This window comes from Sebastes fasciatus, chromosome 5 (genome assembly GCF_043250625.1).
Source record: "Sebastes fasciatus isolate fSebFas1 chromosome 5, fSebFas1.pri, whole genome shotgun sequence".
Taxonomy (NCBI): domain Eukaryota; kingdom Metazoa; phylum Chordata; class Actinopteri; order Perciformes; family Sebastidae; genus Sebastes; species Sebastes fasciatus.
In genome coordinates, this window is record NC_133799.1 from 32,422,487 (window position 1) to 32,444,140 (window position 21,654).

Below are 21,654 nucleotides of genomic sequence, written 5' to 3' on the forward strand. Positions count from 1 at the left end.
CGTGTTGCTATAACAAAAATTAATGTCTAGTGGGAACCAGTGCTAACGTTAGCAAGCTAGGCTAACTAGCTTGTACTTTCCGAGTGGAATATAAACAAACAGCCCGACAGGTCCTCACAAATGTTGAGTGCTGTAAAGGAACAGATGTCTTAAATTGCAGTCAATGACAGTCAACCCAGTCGCCAGCAATTTTTTTGTCTTTAATACGTTTCATATCAGCCTCGTATCACGCTTGCAGACACGCACACATCACGCGTTACTTCAGGATCAGGCAGCAAAACCCCAAACCACTATAGTTAGGTTTAGGAAAGAACTACATGGTTGGGCTTAAAACTACGACATTTGTACAGAGAAAATGACACTGAACGTCGTGAACATGTGACACGAACGAACAGCTGATTGTAACATGACGCACGGGGCACGAACAGCGGTCTCCTGGATGAAAGCCTTGTGTTTGTTGGACCCATTCACCTCCCCACCCGCCCGCCCGGTGTGTCTCTTTTCGCTCTTTATACTACGTCACTTGTTCTGTCTGAGTAGTACTGACAATCACGTTTGAGCGGGCTTTGTCGTATGCAGGTAAACAGTCTGTGTGAAGAGCAAAAGAGGCAGAACGCATTGGCCGAAATGCAATCTTGGAACCCATTGGCTATCGTCTGACGACAATTTAGCTTTTTATTCGTTTTTAATATTTATTTATCTGTATTGAAACATGAAACAGTCTGGTTGGTAGTTGCACTGTAAACAATGACCGGCGCACAAAAGAGGAAGTCTTGGCCAAGATATGTCATCCGTATATCCGCTGGATACACGGGAACCCCCGAAATATCAGCCGTTGCCACCCAGAGGCTAAAACATTGTCAGTCTGATATCCGATATGGGCTTCGAAATTGTACATAAAACAGTGCATAACCAAAGCTTCATGTGGGCTTGTTGAAAAAGGGGAAAGGTGTCTTGTATTAACGTTGGTAGTCTACCCAGTAGGATGTAATCCAGTCAGTAGAGCACCACAGAAGTTGACAGCATGCCTCCCAACAACGCCGGCTCTAAGATATCAGTCAACTTCTGCCAAGGAAAGTGTGCACCCAGAGGCTTGAAGCTTTGGCACTGTTACTACTAATATGTCCAAAAAGGGTTTTATCCTCTTTTGAAAAATGGAAGAAATATGCAAAATATAGCCTCAGCGTCATTATAGCTTATATTTCCATACGCAAAAAGTGAGGGGAATATGAATATAATTTTCACTTAAGAAACTCACAGAGACAAATATCACCCATGTACCAACTTACAGAAACCACAGATGTAAACTCAAATGTTTAAACTTCTCTCCAACGCTCAACCAGCCCTTATGAAATGACCAAATGAGATGAAATCTCAGTTACATTAAGAGCATTAATGATCAAAGTTAGATGATCCAATGCATATTTTTGCTTTAATTTGACACAAGTTAAAGAACATGGCCTCTTGATATTCAAAAACATTGCATATCAGTTGGCCTCCAGGTGCCATCCCGGTCCCAGTGCTTCATGTACATCAATACACTGTTAATGACATGTACCACTATATTCATGTCCATCTAATTAGAAAAGTTGAGGAGGTCCTGTACAACTCTAAACTGATTCCTAATGGCAGGAGAAATTAGAAGGGGTGAAGCAAATGACAGTATAAATCTGAAATTAATCAGGACTTGAACTGAACGGGGGGCAACGTGTGGCCTCACCCGTGCCTTTTTAAGTATGTGTAATTGCACACTTATGGCAATCTCAAAGCTGCGGCAAAGAGCATCTGCATTAACCCACTGCACCTGGAGTGGAGGAGGCCACATTAATTAAATTATTTCCCCCATTCCCATCCCCGAGCGTTGTGATCCTTTAATTTCATTTGATTTTCCAACGATCAGAATCATGATTTCGGTGGAAGACGTTATGGAAATGCGTATGGAAGACAAGCAGGGGAGGGCGATGTAGGTTTGTCAGTTCGCTGGAAGTGATGACTGTGCTCCAACCTTATCAAGCAAACACTTGAGAGCACAACAAATCAAGATTTTTATTGGGGGTAATAAACTCCAGCATCCAATTGAAGATGAAGAGTAGAAATTTATGAGAAATGTTAACGGTGGCATAATTCCCCCCCCCCCAGATGGTGTGATGTTTTTGGATTTAAGGTGATATAACCCTCTAAATATGTACTTTAAACACATAGTTAATCCTCTTGGCCATAAATATGAGCACCTTTGTAATTAACAACCATTCGTCTCTCAAAAAAGACTTACAAAAGGTATTGATTTCAGTGCAGAAATCCCTACTTATCACTTGGAGAATTGCATTAATACCCCAATATAGCATAAAGAAAGTCCTGAAACAAAAGACATGAACTTATTTTTTGAGGTTACTGTGTCTGGTTCTGCACCAACCCAAAAAATAAAAGAGAACAATGAATTATCTACAAAAATGGAAGCATGTTTCAAATTCAAATAACAGCACAGTTTCTCTAATTTAATAAATGAAGTTGGGAAATATGCAGAATAAGTTAGAAAGGAGAGAGGGGGGAGAATAATTTGGCATGGTGGGAAACAATATGGTATGGTGAGGGTAGAGGGGGGATCAGGGATAAACAAACAAACCTTGACAAGGGCAGCGGTGGAGAATCAGCCTGGGGAGCAGAGAGGTCTGCGGTCGGGTGCAGACAGCCCTGTTTGAGAGGGGGGCTTGCCAAGTACCGACCCTGAACTGCGGCACTCTGGTGCTGCCTGGCTGCACTAAGCAGTGGCTGCCAGCACGCGCTGATTTATCAGGGGGGCAACGCCAGCCGCCACCTCGCTCTCCCTCGTGCCCTCCCTTTATAAAGAGCCTCCCTGACGGCTCTGATAGTGCAATCAGGGCTACGGCAGAGCCAAGGCAATTTCTCCTTCACTCTTTGATAACCCCGTGCCTTATTGAAAGCCAATAGCAATGGCAGCAACAACAACTCAATTGGAAAGAGTTGCTGAATTTTGAAGGGGGGAAAAGGTTACGCCTTGACAAAATGAGGGGGGAGTAAGGGGATGTCTGTCTCATTTTATGTGAAAGAGCCATTGTCCTCCAACAGGTGGCGTGATTCCTGAGTGACCGCTGTCCCTCAGCTGGCTCGTCATGGGGACTGTCACATGTTTGGGTTTTTTTCTTCCATCATTGAAACTGTGACAGAATGGCTGGAGTTCACATGTGACTTTTTGTCCATTTTGAACAATAAATAACAGAGAGACTAAAGCCATGCTAGCGGCTCTCTATGTGAGGCTGTACTGAGATGTACTCAGTGCTTTGAGCTAAATACTAGCATCAGCATTTGGGCTGTTACGGTGAAATAATTTACCCTGAGGTGACAATGATTCGCTCGACAGCGCGATATGCAATATTATTGCAACTTTTAATTTTTTTTGCAAATTACTTTATTTATCCTGATTTTAGTGCTGTATAAACTAGCTTTATTGTTAGGCTATTTTTAGGTATATTGTCACTTTTTATATGACAGAAATTACAGTTTTATAACAAATTAAATACTTGTTAATTGTTAAATGCAGAACAAAGAAGGGCAACTTCAGCTGTGCTTTGGTTGCGTCTGGTGGCTATGATACGGAATATTAAAATGTCGGCACAAGGTAGAGTACAACAGTCTGTGTAAATTAATTTTTCCTAAATTGTTGTTGTTGTCCAACGCTTGTATCCTACATGTAGAATATGACGACTGGTCATTGTGGAGTTTTACCCAAAGTTGAAAATTTTTCAAGTCTCGACGACCAGAAAAAAAACACCAAACGTGCAGCGCTCAGCGCAGAATAGACGCTCAGCACCTCGTCACGCTGCTGCCATTTGTAGCAAAGTGTACAAATGCAGCATTCCCATTGCAAAGAATTCCAAAAAGAAAAAAACGTGAACACAGCTTTTCCATCCCCTGTGGTTGTCGCGGAAGCGTAACGGCCACCCTCCTGTTCCCTCCTAGGTTAAGTGTTAGCTCTGTCACCACTTGTTGCCATTGTTAACACTGTAAGCACCGTTAGCTGCTTAGAATTCTCCGTGTTCAGAGCCGTGGGCAGGCTGGCAATCTCGGCTGTATGAGTTGTAGCTGCTGCGGCAGCGGAACCAATCACACATCGCGATAAATCAAAGAACACTCGTGATTGGCTGAGAGCAAAACAGTCATCTTTTTCTAGATCTCTGCACAAAAAGGATCGATTGCAGGTATTGTTTGGAGAAGTTTCAATACTACTTGGTACTGGGTTGTTTCGGTCAATACCTATCGAGTACCGATACCCAGCCTTAAATGTCTTTACTAATATAACGTATAATCGTCTTTCCAAGACTTTTCAATCAAAACTACAAATGTCAACCTCATGGCTAAAGGAAAAGTCAGGGGGACACCCAAGTCATTAGGATACAGCATCTGGGAACCCTGGATGTCTGTAAAAAATTCATGGCAATCCATCCAATAGTTATTGAGACATTGTACTAAAAAACAAGAAAAGCAACCTCGTGGTTAGGGATGGGACAATATAGGATTTTATTATGGATCGTGATAAAAACACTCACAATAAGTTGATTGTAGTGAATTTCCATTATCGGGATAATCACAAATATCATCACAAGTGACTTGAAAAAGCGGTGCCATTTAAAGAGTTTTAAGCATATTTTTATTATTATCAGGATAATATTAAGAATCTCAATTATTTTGGGTGAGATAATCAATTTTCATATTGTCCTGTGCCTGCTCATGGGGTGCTAAGGGAATAGTTTGGGAAAATCACTTAAGTCAGAATTCATCCTCTGGGGACCATGAGTTTCCGTACAAAATTTCATGGCAAACCATCCGATAGTTGTCACGGGTCTTCTACTAATGAAATGGTTGATGGTTTGATCCACCTTCTCTTGTCCATATGTCCACGTGTCCTTGGGCAAGAACCCTGAACACGCAATTGCTCCCAATGGTTAGGTCAGCATTGGCCATCTGCCATCATTGTGCATGTGATTGGGTGAATAAGAGTCAAATAGTAAAATGCTTTGGATAAAAGCACTATATAAATGCATCCATTTAGTATTTTGTTGAGATATTTCATTCTGTACCAGAGTGGATGATTGACCGACCGACACCGTCATCTCTGAAGCCATTGGCGTGTGGCTAAAAAGACAATTTGGACATGAAGAGCAAAACTCTGCATTACAACACCCACAATACGAGCTTTACCAAAGGATGGCCTGCGTGACCTCTTCTCTCTGTTTCCATTTGTTCAGTTCCTCCCAGATGTACAGTTTGAAATGTTAAGGGAGACACAGACAATGGCTATTCACAAGCTCCTGATAAAAAATATTTGGTCCTTGAAATGAAGCAAATTTGTATGAAAAGAAACTCAAAGGCAGGATTCAGCGGATGTCATATGGAGATATTCCTTAAAAGATATTTCTTTCAAACAGTTAACACTTCATGAAAATAAAAACCATTCTTAGGACACAAACTCTTTATCGTTGGAGTGGGTCGAGGTTCTGTATTGATGTCACCATTGAATGAAGCCTTTCTTGTCAGATTTTAACTGTGTCAAAGCTGGTAATGCTGAAAAAAAAAGTAACTGATTTCTAAGATACCGAATTTCACTGTAATATTGTTCAAGGCTGCATGGAGTAGATTCATCTGCTGTCAGTTGAATGAAACAACAAAACGAGTTTGGTTAGTACTGTATCTCCATTTAACACCATTGCTTTTTATTGATTCCTCACATTTTTCACTTCCAGATATGTTTGTCTATGTGGGGCATACCAAAGCACATTGTTCAAGCAGCCATACTGTAACATAATATGATGTAAAAGGAAAGGAGAGCTGAAAAACTGCAAGAAGGCAAATAGATTTTGGCTAGGTTGGATTTTGAACAAGAGGAATTTGCAAAAGTTAAAGATCTTTCAGAGAGTTGAGCAGTTTTAAGAAATAAAAGGGCCAGAGGACAACATTTTGCACATCATCAAGAAGATGCAGAGGTTTCAGAGAGTCAACAAGTTCCAAATGATTATGAAATTACATAATTTTCGAGGTATTTTAGAGGTTGCAGAGGATAAAAGCAGCGTGGCATCAACAGGTTATAAAGGCCAGGCGAGGTTTCAGAGTGTGAGGAGCTTGCAGGGGATGAGCTTTACAAGAGGATTGAAAAAAATGCAGCATTTTATGTTGTTGAGGTATTACTGGGAGTTCACCCACAGTGTAACAACTTGGCCTTTCTCTGAGGTGTCATGTTATCGCCCGATAGCCATTACTGTATGTCACTTTTGTATTAGAGATCAAGGCTTCTTTTTGCCATAATGGGAAAATGTGGGCCAAATAGTTACACAAAACATTTGATTAAAGACAGAAATCAAATATATAATGATTTGATTGTAGGAGATTATCTTCAAGTTCAAGTATCAAAAGGCTTCAAATTCCAAAAATTCCATACAGGTTAATGGAATATGTTCAACTTTGGGTGAAGCAGTAGTCTTCTCTGTCCAACCTGAACAGACAAACACAGCCAGCAGAGTCTGTAGTGTTTACAAATGAGGTCTCTGAATGCATCACTAAAATCATTAGAGCAATGACAATATGTTTCGTTTTTTTTATTGTGCCTAGTGTTTTTGATGACAACGTGACTTTTAATGTCCAATCTACAATTATGTACATACGGTATAGTTCCCAATTTCTTCTCAGGTGAGCTTTTTCTTGATGTTTGGGCTGGATGAGAATACAAAGTGTGATATGGACGCTAGAAGCTTCATTCATAATGTTAACATTCTAAATCAATATTTGAATGCTGCACAGTTTTGTTTTTTTGCATGTCTATTCATTCTGTTTAGTTTTCACAGTTGCAGATAAAGATTAGGCTATACTAATATTATTAGTTTAAACTATTTGTATAATGGATTCCAAAAAAAGATAGCTGTGTAGGATTGTTTCCGACTCGTGTGAGATCCAAACAGTTCCAATAACTCCAGTATTGTCCAAAAGTTAAAAAAAATAATATATATATATATATATATATATATATATATATATATATATATATATATATATATATAATTAAAAAGTAGATGTAATCATTTCCAAAATTCACAACATGTTTTTATCTAAGGAAATGTTCTGCTACAATCCATATTTGTGGTGTTTAGTCTTTCAAAAACAGCATTTTCACTGCAGTCAAAAAACGCTAGAAGCTTCATTCATAATATTGATATTTGAATTCTAAATCAACAATTGAATGCTGGGCAGCTTTTTTTTCCTTTCTTTTTTTTTTGCATGTCCGTTCATTCTGTTTAAACCCACAGTTTTCACAGTTGCAGATAAAGATTAGGCTATACTCATATTATTAGTTTTATACTATTTGTAGAATTAGATTTCAGTGGTGGATCCATTGGATTGTTTCCAAACATTATTGTAGTATTGTACAAAAGTAAAAAAAATAAAAAATAAATAAATAGATGTAATAATTTCTAAAATTCACAACATGTTTTTATCCAACAAAATATTCTGCTTCAATCCATATTTGTTGGCGTTTAGCCTTTCAAAAACAACATTTTCACTGCAGTCAAAACATTTGCCCTCCTGCTCGTGGCAAACAAAGGACACACCTATATTAATGGGGCGCTCATTTTTGAAAACTGACAATGTAGTCCAATGTACAGGTCCACATTTGTCAGCCATGATTGGCACTTTGGGAGACTGACTGGTGCTGTATGGTCAAGCCTATTGCTACACGAGAACATTGATATTCTGCAAAACCCCGAAACAAGTTCAATGGCAACATTTGTTGGGGTTTTTGTTTTTAATTCTATATTTGGGGATTTTTATTTTATTTTATTTTATTTTTTTCATACAAAAAAGGGTTCCTTGGTATATTTTTGTATCCACCAGTTGTGTTGTTTTTTTGACACTCCAGATCGCATCTTTAAAGATACTGTATATGAAGTGCTCTTTGTGGCCATAATCTCACAATCTCAATGTCCTTTTCCCTCCTGGTATAACAGTCATAGCTTCACGCTTAGATTCCTCCAAGTCAATATTGCCTCTCTTTTCCTCTGAGTGAATCTTGGCATTTTTCACTTTATGGTGCATCAGGGTCTGATATGTGAGCCAGTGACAGAGGCCTTTCCTGGACAATGTACGGTAACAGGTTTCAAACACTCCTGTTGTGTGGAAAATAATATTTTCTCCAGATCAGCTGGAATTAGGGCGATATATTGAATTCAATTGATTAATGCAAAATTGTCCACGTTGTGAAAATCAAGTTTTGTAAACCTGCACAGAAAGTTTATTACTAGTCTAAAAGTAACGTAGATGATAGCTGGCCACATTAGCCGTCTTGTGTCACAACAGTCACGTAAACTGTGATGTGATCAGTTACACTATATGAGCACCGGGTGGCTGGCTGGCTCCGGCTATCTCATAGTGAACTTAACAGTCGTATATGAGAGGGACAGACTGAGAAAAGTCTCTGCACAGTGATGCGAGCTCTCGGCCCGTTTGTTGACGACACGTTATCTCTGCTTACGAGAGGTGAAGTTACGGGAGTCGACAGAACATTGTGCGGATTCGACTTTGTTCAGTCTGTCCCTACCTGCTGGGTAGATAACGTTAGCTATAGCAGCTGTGTCCAGATATCAGGCTGAGGTCCTGTCAGGAAACACAGCAGGAGATGAATTAGCCTTGCAGGAGGTGCAGGTCTTTTGTTATAAATGCTCAACTATCTTGCACAATAAGTCCTAAATAATATGATATTTCAATGTTTTAGTTTAAAAAACAAATATACTAAAATCCTGACTCTCACCCAAGCTTGAAAAAAACTAACATTATTTTTATTATATAATATTCTTTGGCCATATCACCCAGCCCCAGCTGGAATTCAGTAAACCAAATTCCTAAAAATATACTTCTAGAATTACGATTTAAAAGGTCATGGTGGTCACTTTGAACCACTATTATCTCTCCATGCTGAATCTGAAGAGCTCCACTCTGCTGTCCACCTTACAATATAAAATACATCATTTAGTCGCAGAGATGTTTTGTCAAATCAACCCACCTCTGAAGTCGAGGGAGCCACAAACTTCAAACTTAACTTAAAATTATGCTCTGTTTGAAATTGCACACTAACATACTATTTATACTAAGTATGACGTAATAGTGAGCATGTAGTGCGTTCAACTATATGAGGATGTTTTGTATGTGAGAAATGCCCAGATGTATACTACATTAGCAAGAGTATGAGTATGAGACGTGAGACATACTCAACCGCCCCAGAATGCATTGCGGCTCTTCAAACTGTCCAATGGCGGACTGCGATGCAGATGGTTAAAATAATTAACCACTGGATAAAATAATTACGGATGATGGTGAGGGACATTAAGGTAGAGTTAAAAGGGAAAACGCGGGAGCTCACATACAGTATATAATGTATTGTAGAAAACATATTGAACACTAAAATGTTTAATAATTTTAAATTGCCTTAAAGTAATACTTGGAAATATTAAATTGAGTGGAAGAGGTAATGATGAATTACATTTGTGATAAGCAATTTTGATTCAACGGTAGCTCGGACGGGTAACGTTGTGATCGATACAGTCGTATGATTCAGAGAAGACTTATTGCTTGAGTATATTTCAGTGTGAACAGTCTGCTGGTAATGGCTAATCTAGTATGCAGTATACTGATTGAGTATACGCGATTCAATGGTGTAAGGGATCTCCAACATCCAATGGTCATCCAAAGCCATTTTACCTGTCAATCACCTACTAGTACTGAATTATACATTTGTATATTAACTATAAGCCTATATATTTTACATTATATTATATATTTGATCTACTGTCTAAACTTGTACACCTCGTATTAGGAGTTCTGTCAATCATTCTTAAATTGTCGTAACAGCAGAGGAGAGAGCGATAGTTTATTCAGTGAAAGAAAAGGAAGGAAAGATGAATAATAATGTAATAATGGAGAGCAGACGTGATATTGTAGGAGGTGGAGAGAAGCTCATGTGCAAGATCACTCATCATATAGTACAATGTGACAAGAATCAGCACTGTAGGCCATGAGAATGTTTATTGGGTGTAACTGGGGACAAGACCCTGATTTTATGATGTCACATTTAAAGTGACGATACACAGATAAGCTGGTTTGATTTAACATTCCATCGTCTAATTTTTTGCATAGGAACTATTTCAATGCAGAGCTGATCTTGAAATAGATATTGATAAGGGCAAGTGAAGAGTTATTTTCTAGTGTTCCACCTCCAGGTCACAAGGAATATTGTAAAGGAGTTTTTCAACATTTCAATGGAAATTGCTGTGGATGGTGTTGATTGATTTACTAATTACAACTAGCTTAATTTTGTGCCCTAGTTTTTATTTCACTCCGCAATATGTACTCATACAATAGTCTGTTATTACTCTAACTGTGCTGCCAATCATAGGTTGCACATCTTGCATTAAGCTGTTAATGTAAGTGTGCTGATTATGCACTTAACAGCACTAAATAGTGTGTTGAGGTGAAAGGCTTCATTAAGAGAAATGCATAACTAACACTTAACTTTAACCCCCTACTTAGCATTCATTAGCAGTATGCTTAGTAAATTATTATATCATTTTATTTCATTACATTATATAATGTGGGTGTAAGCAGATATAAGGACTTTTTAAGTGTTTATTATGATGTATCTACATAACCTTTATGAAGTATCCGTAACTGTTGTATAAACAGTAAATGAACAAGTAAGGCAGCATAGCTATACTATATATCTGTAATGATATATGAACAAACACACATTCATTTATCAGCTGTCATATACATGTACAAATCATTAACACTGTGATACATGTGTTAAAAACTCATTAAGACATAGCTTGACAAAAACATTTTAACTCAAGGTCTCGGAGCTTTAAAGGTCACATATTATACTCCATTTAAACTAGTTATTATAGGTCTCAGACACCTCCAAACCATGTCTCTGAAGTTTTTTTTTCAAAAAAAAAATCAGATCATGCATTCCAGCATGTCTCTATAACCTCTGTTTCAGCCCATTTCCAAAAGTGCTGATTTCTGTGTCTGTAGCCTCTGTCTCCTCCCACTCTGCTCTGATTGGTCAGCGTTTTCTGTCAATCAAACGTCCTCAACAACACAGCGTCACCCTCCCTGCCCCCCTCGCGGCCTGAGAGGAGTGGAGAGAGAGGAGCTAGAATAGAGCTTATAAACCACTTTAAAGTTTATAAACCAGAAACTTCACCCAGCGCACGTTACCGGAGGAATCTGATCAGAAATCGGCGACACATGATGAACATCTGCGGTCCAGATTCCAGGTTTTCCTGACGGTTTCTCTCAGGTAAATAATACTATTTATAGCTCTGTTAGTTAGCTCAGTGTTTACCTCATGCATCAACTCTGTAAACCGTAAACATACACTCTGTTTTACGTCTGTCTTTACAGATCCATCTGTGAGAAATGACCGACAGAATCATCCCAGAGGAGAGCAGACAGCTGTGGGCAGATGGGAGATACAGAGCTAACCCGTTAGCATGTAGCTACATGCTAACGGGTTAGCTACATGCTACCGCTATGACACGGTGTGTAAACACAGCGACCATCAGGGTGGAAAATAGAAGATGTGAAACAGTAGTCAGTTCATTATTTCTGCTAAAAGATAAATGTATGGAAGATCAGAGTAATGGTATATTATTTACAGTAGTAGCTGTCTCTGTGTTACCATGACTACAGACCACCGGAGCTTAGCTTACCATAGTTTACCAGAGCTGAAGACTTTCTCCTGTACCATGTTAACATAACTAACAGGTGAGATGATTACAAATGCTGTGAATAATTAATATTGTCATCTGTCTACTCAAATAAAGTTTGACTGTGAAACAGAAATGTGTTGTGTTGCTTACAAGTCACTATTTACTACCTGTACTCTGCTACATGCATGACATCAAATATATATAATATATAAATATCATCTGTTTAAACAGTGTAATTACATAAAGCCTTTGTGAAAGAACATGTTATATTTAGATGATGGGAGTACATGACGGTTCTGCTGGTTCTTGCAGACTAACAGGAGCTACTTTGCTCAAGTTCGGTTGAGGAGGAGAGACAGTGACGCGCTGTGGGGTGGGGTCAGCTACTGAAGGTTCTCTCTGGTTCGACCAGGAAACCCTTACATGGCTTGCATTTCTCAAATGACGTCAGAATACAAGGAAAAAAGCGAATTTTTTTTCTGCACCCATTTCCGGACAAACGGAGGAGGAGAAAAAGAGAGAGGATGGTCTTTTATGATACTATGGTGGCCTGTAGACACACTGGTGATGTTTAAAAGACATGGAAAAGTGCATTTTGCATAATAGGTGACCTTTAAGCTTCATCTCATGGCCTTCATCAGCAGATGGTATATTTGCTCAAAGAGAGTGAAGCACTAGTTATGAATAAATAAACACTTCATTCATGATTATAATAAAGAGAACAAAAATATTCTTCATATTTCATTTCAATATGCAAAATATGATGTACTTAATATGATTAGATCTGTGTTGTATTATATTGTCAATAATTCATTAACTGTTTATATACATACGGATGCCTCACAGGAAGAGTTTCAATTAGTGACAAATACATTATTAAACATTTTAAAATGCCCTTGAAGCTGAAGTAGGCGAGATTGGAGCAAATATGATTAAAAAAATGTTTTTTCATAAAACGGTCGCTATATCTTGACAGTAGTACATGAAACAGGTAACCTGGAAAAAAATCATGTGCCTCTGTGTGCTTCGGTGCTCCTAACGGCATCTGCAAGATTTCACAGACCGGAAGAAAACAAGCAGTAAGAGCTGATCTGAGGTCTGCTGTCCATCTGCCGTCTATGAGAGCCGGCTGTCAATCACTCACGAACTCCAACCAAATGGTCGAACTAGGCCGAGCTGATCAAATATGAATCAATATTATGTTACGTTAATGCCTATTTCTCGCCTCAAATGTTTTCAGAATCATCTTGTAGTGTTGTTTAGCTGTAAAATGAGAACGTATGTGACGCCGCCACCGCCATTGTGAAATCTGTTGAAGGAACGCCAAGTACCGGTCAAATGACCGGAACACAGCAAATAGGAACGCTCTCTCAATGAAATGACCTGTGATTGGTCAAAGTCTTCCGTCACGGGCTAAATTTTCTAAAGCCTGAAAACAGAGCCATGAGGAGGAGCAGAAGTCTAGTTATCTCTTAGAACACTTGAATTACAATATGTTGAAAGGTTATTATGGAATTGTCGCCTAATGATGCCAAAAATATTTTACCTACTGCCACTTTAACTGCATTAAAAACACGTTTAAATGTGTTATAAATTATTCATTAATTGTGTATAAATGCTAAATAAGGCGCGTTAAAAATTAAGTGTAACCACCATGACTGAAAGGATGTCAGTGAGATAATGAGACATCACATTACAGGAATACTTTACAAAGTTACATGGAAAGTGAGTTCAGTTTGGGTTTTTTTTTCCCCGACCTGAATAATTCCAGCGTGTCGGTAGGCTCTGCCTCACCAGGTCCCGGGCTAAGCACTGATCCTCAGTTATTCCACATCTCTCTGAACCTGGCTGTCCTGTGGTGGAGCAGCCGTTAGGCCGGTTTGATCGACTTCAGGGGGCCTCAAGGTCAGAGCACAATGCAATTCAGAGGTGGAAATCCTAGGTCTTATCAGCGTGACCTTCAGGACTGCTGATACTACTGATTCCACAAATACTACAACCCTTTGCTTCCATAACAGAGCCACTGTGGCTTTGTCTTGAGGAATTCTGTGAAACAAGAGAACACTGTCATCATGACTAATGAAATAAGTCCTCTTTTTCAGTCTTACTTTGAAGGATTGCCTGTCGGTGAAGGATTAAGTTTCATTTGATTTACAATGTCTTTCATATAAACTGCTGTTTGGATTAATGAAGTTGTTGATACAGTTTTGATTCATGATCGCTGATCCAACTGTACTCGTAACAGCTATTGATGTTAGACAAACCCAAAATTGCACTTAAATAATAAAGGTTCTTTTCAGAGATGAAACAAACATTTCCAAGTCCTTATATATATATATATATATATATATACACACACACTGTATATACACATATAAAACATACATTATAGGGGGGTGCATCTTTCCCTCTCAAGTCGATTCGATACACATCCTGATACATAGTCGGTGATATGATACAAGAACGAGGTAGTTAACCATGTAACGATTCGATAAAGTTTGATATAACACTACTTCAATATGATCCGATTCAGCTTCGATCCGATCCGATTCATAGTATTCTCATGATGTGTCATATATTTCCTGTGGCTCATTGGCCATGGTTGTAATTTAATGATAATAACCTTTAATTTCAACTGTTGTATGCCTTATATCTGTAATGATGATGTGATGGAATACTATGATTTAGTGACATGGTGTCCCACATTGTGAAACCATAAGGTAAGATCCTTATTATGTATATAACACAGACAGCATTCTAAATCTGCTGCAATACTTGATGCACAGACGAGTGTTATTTCACGTCATCCACTGACAATGGCCAAAAACTACACTGTGTTGACACCATCTGTACCCAGCTATTTGCTATATTAGCGTAACAGTGGGACACTAGGACCCAGAGGAGATTCTAGCAGTGGGACACCAGTCAGTCCAAACTAGCGATGCTAGTTTATTAGCACTTGCTAACATTTAGCCAAACAAGCTAGCCAAAACTGTGTGCTGCCGTTGAATGTAGCATAGCCTCCACTCCAAAATACAAAACGATTGCCTGTCACACACACACATAACATCTAAAAAGCAGCTCAAGTGGAGCTATTTCTGAATGTATAGATTTTTGACCGATTCCCCACAAAAGTTGATTCGGATTCATAGTTTTGTATCGATGTAGCCGCATCTAAGACTACTGTAGCGATTTCGTACGTATGGTACGTATGGGTTCATCTTTACACCCCTAATATATTATATGACTGAAGATTGGTGATTTTTTTTTCACTTTAAAGGTCCCATATTGTAAAAAGTGAGATTTTCATGTCTTTTATATTATAAAGCAGGTTTAAGTGCGATACTGTTAAACTATCAAAATGCTCAACATACAGAGAAATACACACAGCCCGTATTCAGAAATAGTGCGTTTGAAACAAGCCGTTAGGATTTCTGTCCATTTGTGATGTCACAAATGTACGATATTTAGACCAATACACGGTTTTAAACATAAACATTCTAAATGTGTCCCAGTTTATAACTTGTTGCAGTGGATGTAAATAACATCAGCTGACATGGACCTAAACTGTTGCCTAGCAACGCAATTCCGCCAAAATGCGCTAAAACGGAGCGTTTCAGACAGAGGGTAAATACAAGTATATTCAGGCAGACAACAGTATGAGAAAAATAAAGTTTTTTTAACATTACAGCATGTAAACATGTTCTAGTAGAAACACAAAATACAAGTATGAACCTGAAAATGAGCATGATATGGGACCTTTAAAGGTGCAGTGTGTAGGATTTGGCGACATCTAGCGGTGAAGTCGCAGATTGCAACCAACTGAAACTTCTCCCATGTACCAAGCGTGTTGGAAACTACGGGGCGAAAATGTGAAAATGCTAATGGTCCTATCTAGAGCCAGTGTTTGGTTTGTCCGTTCTGGGCTACTGTAGGAACATGGCAGCCGCTCCCTATGTAGATATGAACGGCTCATTCAAGGTAATAAAAAAAAACAACGATTCTTAATATCAGGTGATTATACTCTGAAGAAAATATATTGATTAATATGGTATTCAATGTCTGCCAATAGAGCCCCCTAAATGTTACAGACTGTTCCTTTAATCTGATTTGATTTTGTGAATTGCGATTTGATTATTTAGACAAAATGACATATCCTTTATAGTACCACTAAAAATTACGCTGCATCCATTTAACATTCTAAAAACAGAGACAAAATATTGTGTTTCAATTATTTTACATCACACTATGACACTGCAAAGTGAAATATACTACAACAGTGAAGACTTAAATCCGTTTCCCTAAAGCAGTGTTCTCAAACTGGAGGAAAACTTTTATATTCTACATATTGAATATATTTTGAACTACAAAATGTATTGCAATAAATACAAAAATGTAATGTTTTCTTATTTCATTTCAAACAGTATTTCACTCTCAGCAGCAGTAACGGCAGTGGCAATAGTAGCAGTAGCAGCAGTAGTAGTAGCAGATTCCCATTTTTAGCCAGATATGAGCCTCATTTAACTCTCAAGGTCCATTCTTTTGAGCAGCAGAGTGCCGCTATGGTAACATACACTTCTGTCAAGCAGCGGCTCCATCCATCAGCTGCGATAGCTGCAGAGCGACTGCTTAGCCTCGTTCTTACCGCCTTCGTATAACTTTGTCATATTGTAATAACAATAGGATGTCATTGAAGAAGTGTCAGTCCAACATTTCTGACTACACTGAGGGCTTACACAAGTGCACATGAATCGTGGAATAGACGGCTTACACTACACTCACTACAGCAGTGGTCTCAAACTCAATTTACCTGGGGGCCGCTGGAGGCAGAGTCTGGGTGAGGCTGGGCCGCATCAGGTATTCCACAAAAAAAGCTTTGTTAAAAAAAAAAACAATCTTCTCAAACGTCATTATTAACAGTTCTTTAACTTGAATGGGTTCTTCTGAACATGAACTGTCCTGAACATTAATGGAACATTGAAGAACATGAACGGTTCTTCTGAACATGGCCTCTATTGCGTCTCCCACTTTTCCTGAAATTGTCTGTGCTCGTCACCAACCTTTCTCTTCACTGCAGGCTTTGAAAAAGACAAGATATATATTCATTCCACTTGGTGTCACTCCGCAATAAAGTTGTGCCTGCTGTGTTTGTGTTGCTCTGCAATTACACCACCAAACCGCTAGTTGGCGGCGGCGTCTCTATGAGTTTCCTTCTTCTTCTTGTACTACAAACAGAAACTGAGCGGAGTTGGAGCTAATAACTGTTGAACCACAGAACTTTTACATTACTGTAACGCCGAAAAGAGAAAATATATCTGAGTGGATTTGTGTGAACAAACATTGAAAAGATGGAGGCAGAGAGAAGTAGAACTTGGTCCTGGCCGCTCAGCATCGCTGAGAGACTGGACCAATCACAGCTGTTGCGGTCTGCGTCGCCGCGACGTGTAGTTACATTTCTGGAGAGGTGCACGTCAGGCTACGGCGTCGATTACACGCAGAAGTATAAATCAAGCTTTAATCGAGTTTATGCGATGTTACACGGGCGCCGCCACAGTTGTTGTGAAATGTTTCTCTGCTTGCATCAAGCCCGGCCGATTGCCCGTCCCCGGGAGCCATATACCCCGCTGTGATTGGTAGGTTCGTTCAGCTCGGGCTCGCGCAACAAAGGGACCTTCAACGGCAAACTGCCATTCACATAAAACTCGCGGGCCGAGGGCGCCTGGTTAGCTCAGTTGGTAGAGCGGGCGCCCATGTAACAAGACTTGGTCCTGACCGCGGCGGCCCGGGTTCGAATCCGGCCTGTGGCCCTTTCCGCATCCACTCTCTCTCTCCCCCCTTTCCAAGACTCTATCCACTGTCCTGTCAATAAAAATGAAAAAATGCCCCCAAAAAAAACTTTATAAAAAACTTTATAAAAAAAAAAAAAATTTGCGGGCCGCACTAACATTAAACTTTCATATCAAGGTGGGGGCCACAAAATATCGTCTTGCGGGCCGCGAGTTTGAGACCCCTGCACTACAGTAACTCTAGTAGGGTTAAGAACACTACCTGAGGTTCCCACTTCAGCGTCAGTGCAAATGCTGTGTCACGTCAACAGGTGGTTGGATAGATTAGTGGTGTTCCCACAGTATGTCTGTGCAGATGTGTAAAGGCTGCACAATGCAGGAGATTTACTAATCGGAGTGTCATTTGGAAGCAAAACTCAGCCACAGTTTGGAGATTAGCTTCAGGGTTACACTGAAAATCAGCCTCTTTCTCTGTAATGCTCATTTGTGAAATGTAGCAACAGTGGTGTTCATTTTTGTTTTGATGACCCCAGATGAAACAGACCCAATGACGGAGTTAATGAGCTCCGTTTGAGAGAAAACATTTACGTTTTTGAAACATTTGTGATTTGAGGGGGTCAAAGAAGTCAATACATTCTGGATATTGAATCATAATGGAATCAATGGATTAATTAATGCATGTAGGTGATGAATTTTTTTAAATGAATGAATTAGTAAAAACTAGGGCTGTCAAAGTTAATGCAATAATAAGCTAGAGTGAAGATACCGCTATCATATGAAACTAGAAATACTAAAGAATCCATTGGTGCCATGAAGGAGGCTACATAGCATACATTTTGGCGAGGAAAAACTGGCTATTTTCAAAAGGGGTCCCTTGAACTCTGACCTCAAGATATGTGAATGAAAATGGGTTCTATGGGTACCCACGAGTCTCCTCTTTACAGACATGCCCACTTTATGATGATCACATGCAGTTTGGGGCAAGTCATAGTCAAGTCAACACACTGACACACTGACAGCTGTTGTTGCCTGTTGGGCTTGAATTTGCCATGTTATGATTTGAGCATATTTTTTTATGCTAAATACAGTACCTGTGAGGGTTTCTGGATAATATATTTGTCATTGTTTTTTGTTGATGTGGCAAATATTTGCAAAAAGCAGCATATTTGCCCACACCCATGTTGATAAGAGTATGAAATACTTGACAAATCTCCCTTTAAAAAGGTACATTTTGAACAGATATACAAAAATGCGCTAATTATTTGCAACATCAACACAAAACAATGACAAATATTGTCCAGAAACCCTCACAGGTACTGCATTTAGCATAAAAAATATGCTCAAATCATAACATGGCAAACTGCAGCCCAACAGGCAACAACAGCTGTCAGTGTGTCAGTGTGCTGACTTGACTATGACTTGCCCCAAACTGCATGTGATTAGCATAAAGTGGGCATGTCTGTAAAGGGGAGACTCGTGGGTACCCATAGAACTCATTTACATTCACATATCTTGAGGTCAGAGGTCAAGGGACCCCTTTGAAAATGGCCATGCTAGTTTTTCCTCTCCAAAATTTAGCATAACTTTAGAGCGTTATTTAACCTCCTTCAACAAGCTTGTATGACATAGTTGGTACCAATGGATTACTTTTTTGTTACAACCGAGTCAACTAAGTTGCGTTAATGCATTACAGAAATTAGTGCCGTTAAAATGAATTTGCATTAACACATTATTATCAATTCGACAGTCCTAAAATAAATATATATGTAAGGTATGCAAATACTTAATAATTAGTATTTTCAATGTGTTTGCAAGGAGCATTAAGTCACTTCAAACTTGAGAGTAAAAGTTGTTAAATGAATGTATGAAGAATAAAAAACAGATTGGCCCGTGTGTGAATATTATAAACTATTCCCATTGTTCCCGTTGCTGTTGGAATTCTCTCCAAAATTTCCAAAGAGCAAATTGATGAGCCCCTTAAAAAGTAATTAGGCTATTCATGGTGTTAGGTGTAGCAGTGGACGGGGCTTGATGGCTGCAGTGGCGTCCTAATCCAGGGCAGCAGCTGAGCTGTTGATTTGCAGACAGTGGGCCTTGCATTGTGAGGGCTTTATGGTCCCTTTATGGTACGCCAAGAGACACCTGCATGGGCGATATGTTGCCTGGGACATTTTTCTCTCTCCCACTCTGTGACTCCTTTGCTTTTGTATCATTAGCGGAGCAAGGGAGCCGTGAATCACTCGTCTCACCCCCTTGTCCCCCCCATCTTTTTCAACCTCCTTCCACCCCCTAACAGCACCCCCCCACCCCCTCTTCGAGGGTGCTAAACGGCTTGACAGAAGGGTGCCCAGACCGTTGGCAGTAGCCATCGACTGGAAGGGAGAAGCTGCCAGGAGTCCTTGATGGATAGGCTCATTTTCCAGCCGGCAGCAAGTCTCGGCGAAGCATCCGTGTCATTTGTAATGTCAGCCAACAAAATGTAATCAAACATTCCAGCGGTTTAATCACAGAGGGCTGCTCGAGAGATGATTGTAGTGTCAATATAATGCTATTTCATTATCTGTTTGTATTTTATATTGACAGTGTCAGATAAACAGTGTGGAAAATTAAGATTAAAAATATGGTAATTTCATTTCAATCACCCCGGCTACAGTTGCTGGCCCATTATGCGATTGATTACTTCTGAATTAAATTTGGGGCTGAATGTAAAGTTTAATCTTCTTTCTTCTCTGCAATTCAGCTCCCCAAAGGCCTCTTAGTAAGTAAGTACCCATTTCATTTGATCTTTAATGAAAAGTAATGGCCCAAATGAATTGTATAAATCAGCTGTCATGTGCACCTAGTTGACATTCTGTTTCTTTTTCCCTTTCATTTTTAATCCAGCGCTTACACGTACAGTATTGTGACCCAAAACTACAGGCCGTACCCCTTTTCAGCTATTTCGTTTTTTGTACAGTAAATATCAGGAATATTTCACTCACTCTTATGCTATTAATATCCTCATCGCACTAATGATATTTTCAGTTTTTGTTCGACGTATCACAAACTTTGGTCTTTAATCCAGTAAAGTGAGAGCGGATTTTAGTTTCATGAAAACAGAAAACAAGGTCATAGACGAGCATTCTGCAAGGTGCTTAGTGGAGAAATTAAGAGGAGTGTTTCATAGCCTAGAGTGCCACTTTAAGGGGAAAATGCAACCTCTAAACCAGCCGAGGGGTGATAGACATTTTAATTACATGGTAAATTTTGATATTTTTCTCCATGCCCGGGAAGAACTCTTAAGCGCTGTCGCATACTCCAGATTTGGCATTACATTCTCCCCATTTCTGCGGCTATATATGAAGTGACACAACTGTTAACGAGAGCTCAGCAGAAAAGAAGGGGTTGAAAAAGGGAGCTCTTCTTTGTGAGTCCCATTCAGCGCGATTTGTCCCCCTTTGTAGTCCTAATTATGTGCCAAAGTAGGATAACAGAAGTTCTCAACTCGGCCATTATGCCAGCACAAAAAAAGAGACGCATACAAGAAGCTGATCACTTTGGAATTAGCAAACATGATACTATACGAGGAGAAAAAAAAAATCATTAATACCGTCAGGGATTAGAGGTTCTGATTAAAGGGTAGCTTCTACCGTATGCAAATTAGTGATAGGCATTTATCAGCGCCTGGGCAAGCTGTCTTAGCTGCAAAGCCACATATGTTTTTTAGCTGATTAAAAAACTGCTTGAAGTTGCAGGCTTTTTAATGGTGGGGGAGAGAGAGGGAGAAAGAGAGAGGGAGGCAGCGAGAGAGAAAGAGAGAGGGAGGCAACTCATTTCCTTTTGGCCAAATTCCCGCAATCGCTCAGAGCATTTGCCTTAATTCCCTCCTTTATTAGCTACATTCTTTTGTATATAATTAAAACATTTCTCAAGTGAGCATGTGCGTGTTTGTTTTATTTTTTTGTGATATATTTTTCATCAGCAAACATATTGTATTCCACACGTCCTTTTTTCCTCTTTTTTTTTTTGCACCGTACCACCATAGCCTTGATGCTTCTCTCCCTGAAAGAGCCCAAGTTTAGAGCGGTGGATATGAGGGCAGAATTAGGTGAGAATTT

The 21,654-nt window shown here is 39.4% G+C and overlaps 2 long non-coding RNA genes across 3 annotated transcripts in view; one reads left to right on the forward strand and one right to left on the reverse strand.

The window, feature by feature from the left end:
* LOC141768336 (uncharacterized) overlaps positions 1-21,654 on the reverse strand; it is a 141,002-nt gene that overhangs the window by 50,355 nt on the left and 68,993 nt on the right. The gene's annotated exons all lie outside the window — the stretch shown is intronic.
* Positions 11,199-12,207, forward strand: LOC141768631 (uncharacterized). Of its 2 annotated transcripts, XR_012594128.1 has the most exons (3): positions 11,199-11,359; positions 11,464-11,600; positions 12,084-12,207. It is a non-coding gene; the product is annotated as an uncharacterized LOC141768631 (long non-coding RNA). The 2 variants fall into 2 exon arrangements; XR_012594127.1 differs by lacking the exon at positions 12,084-12,207 and having other exon boundaries at positions 11,464-11,904.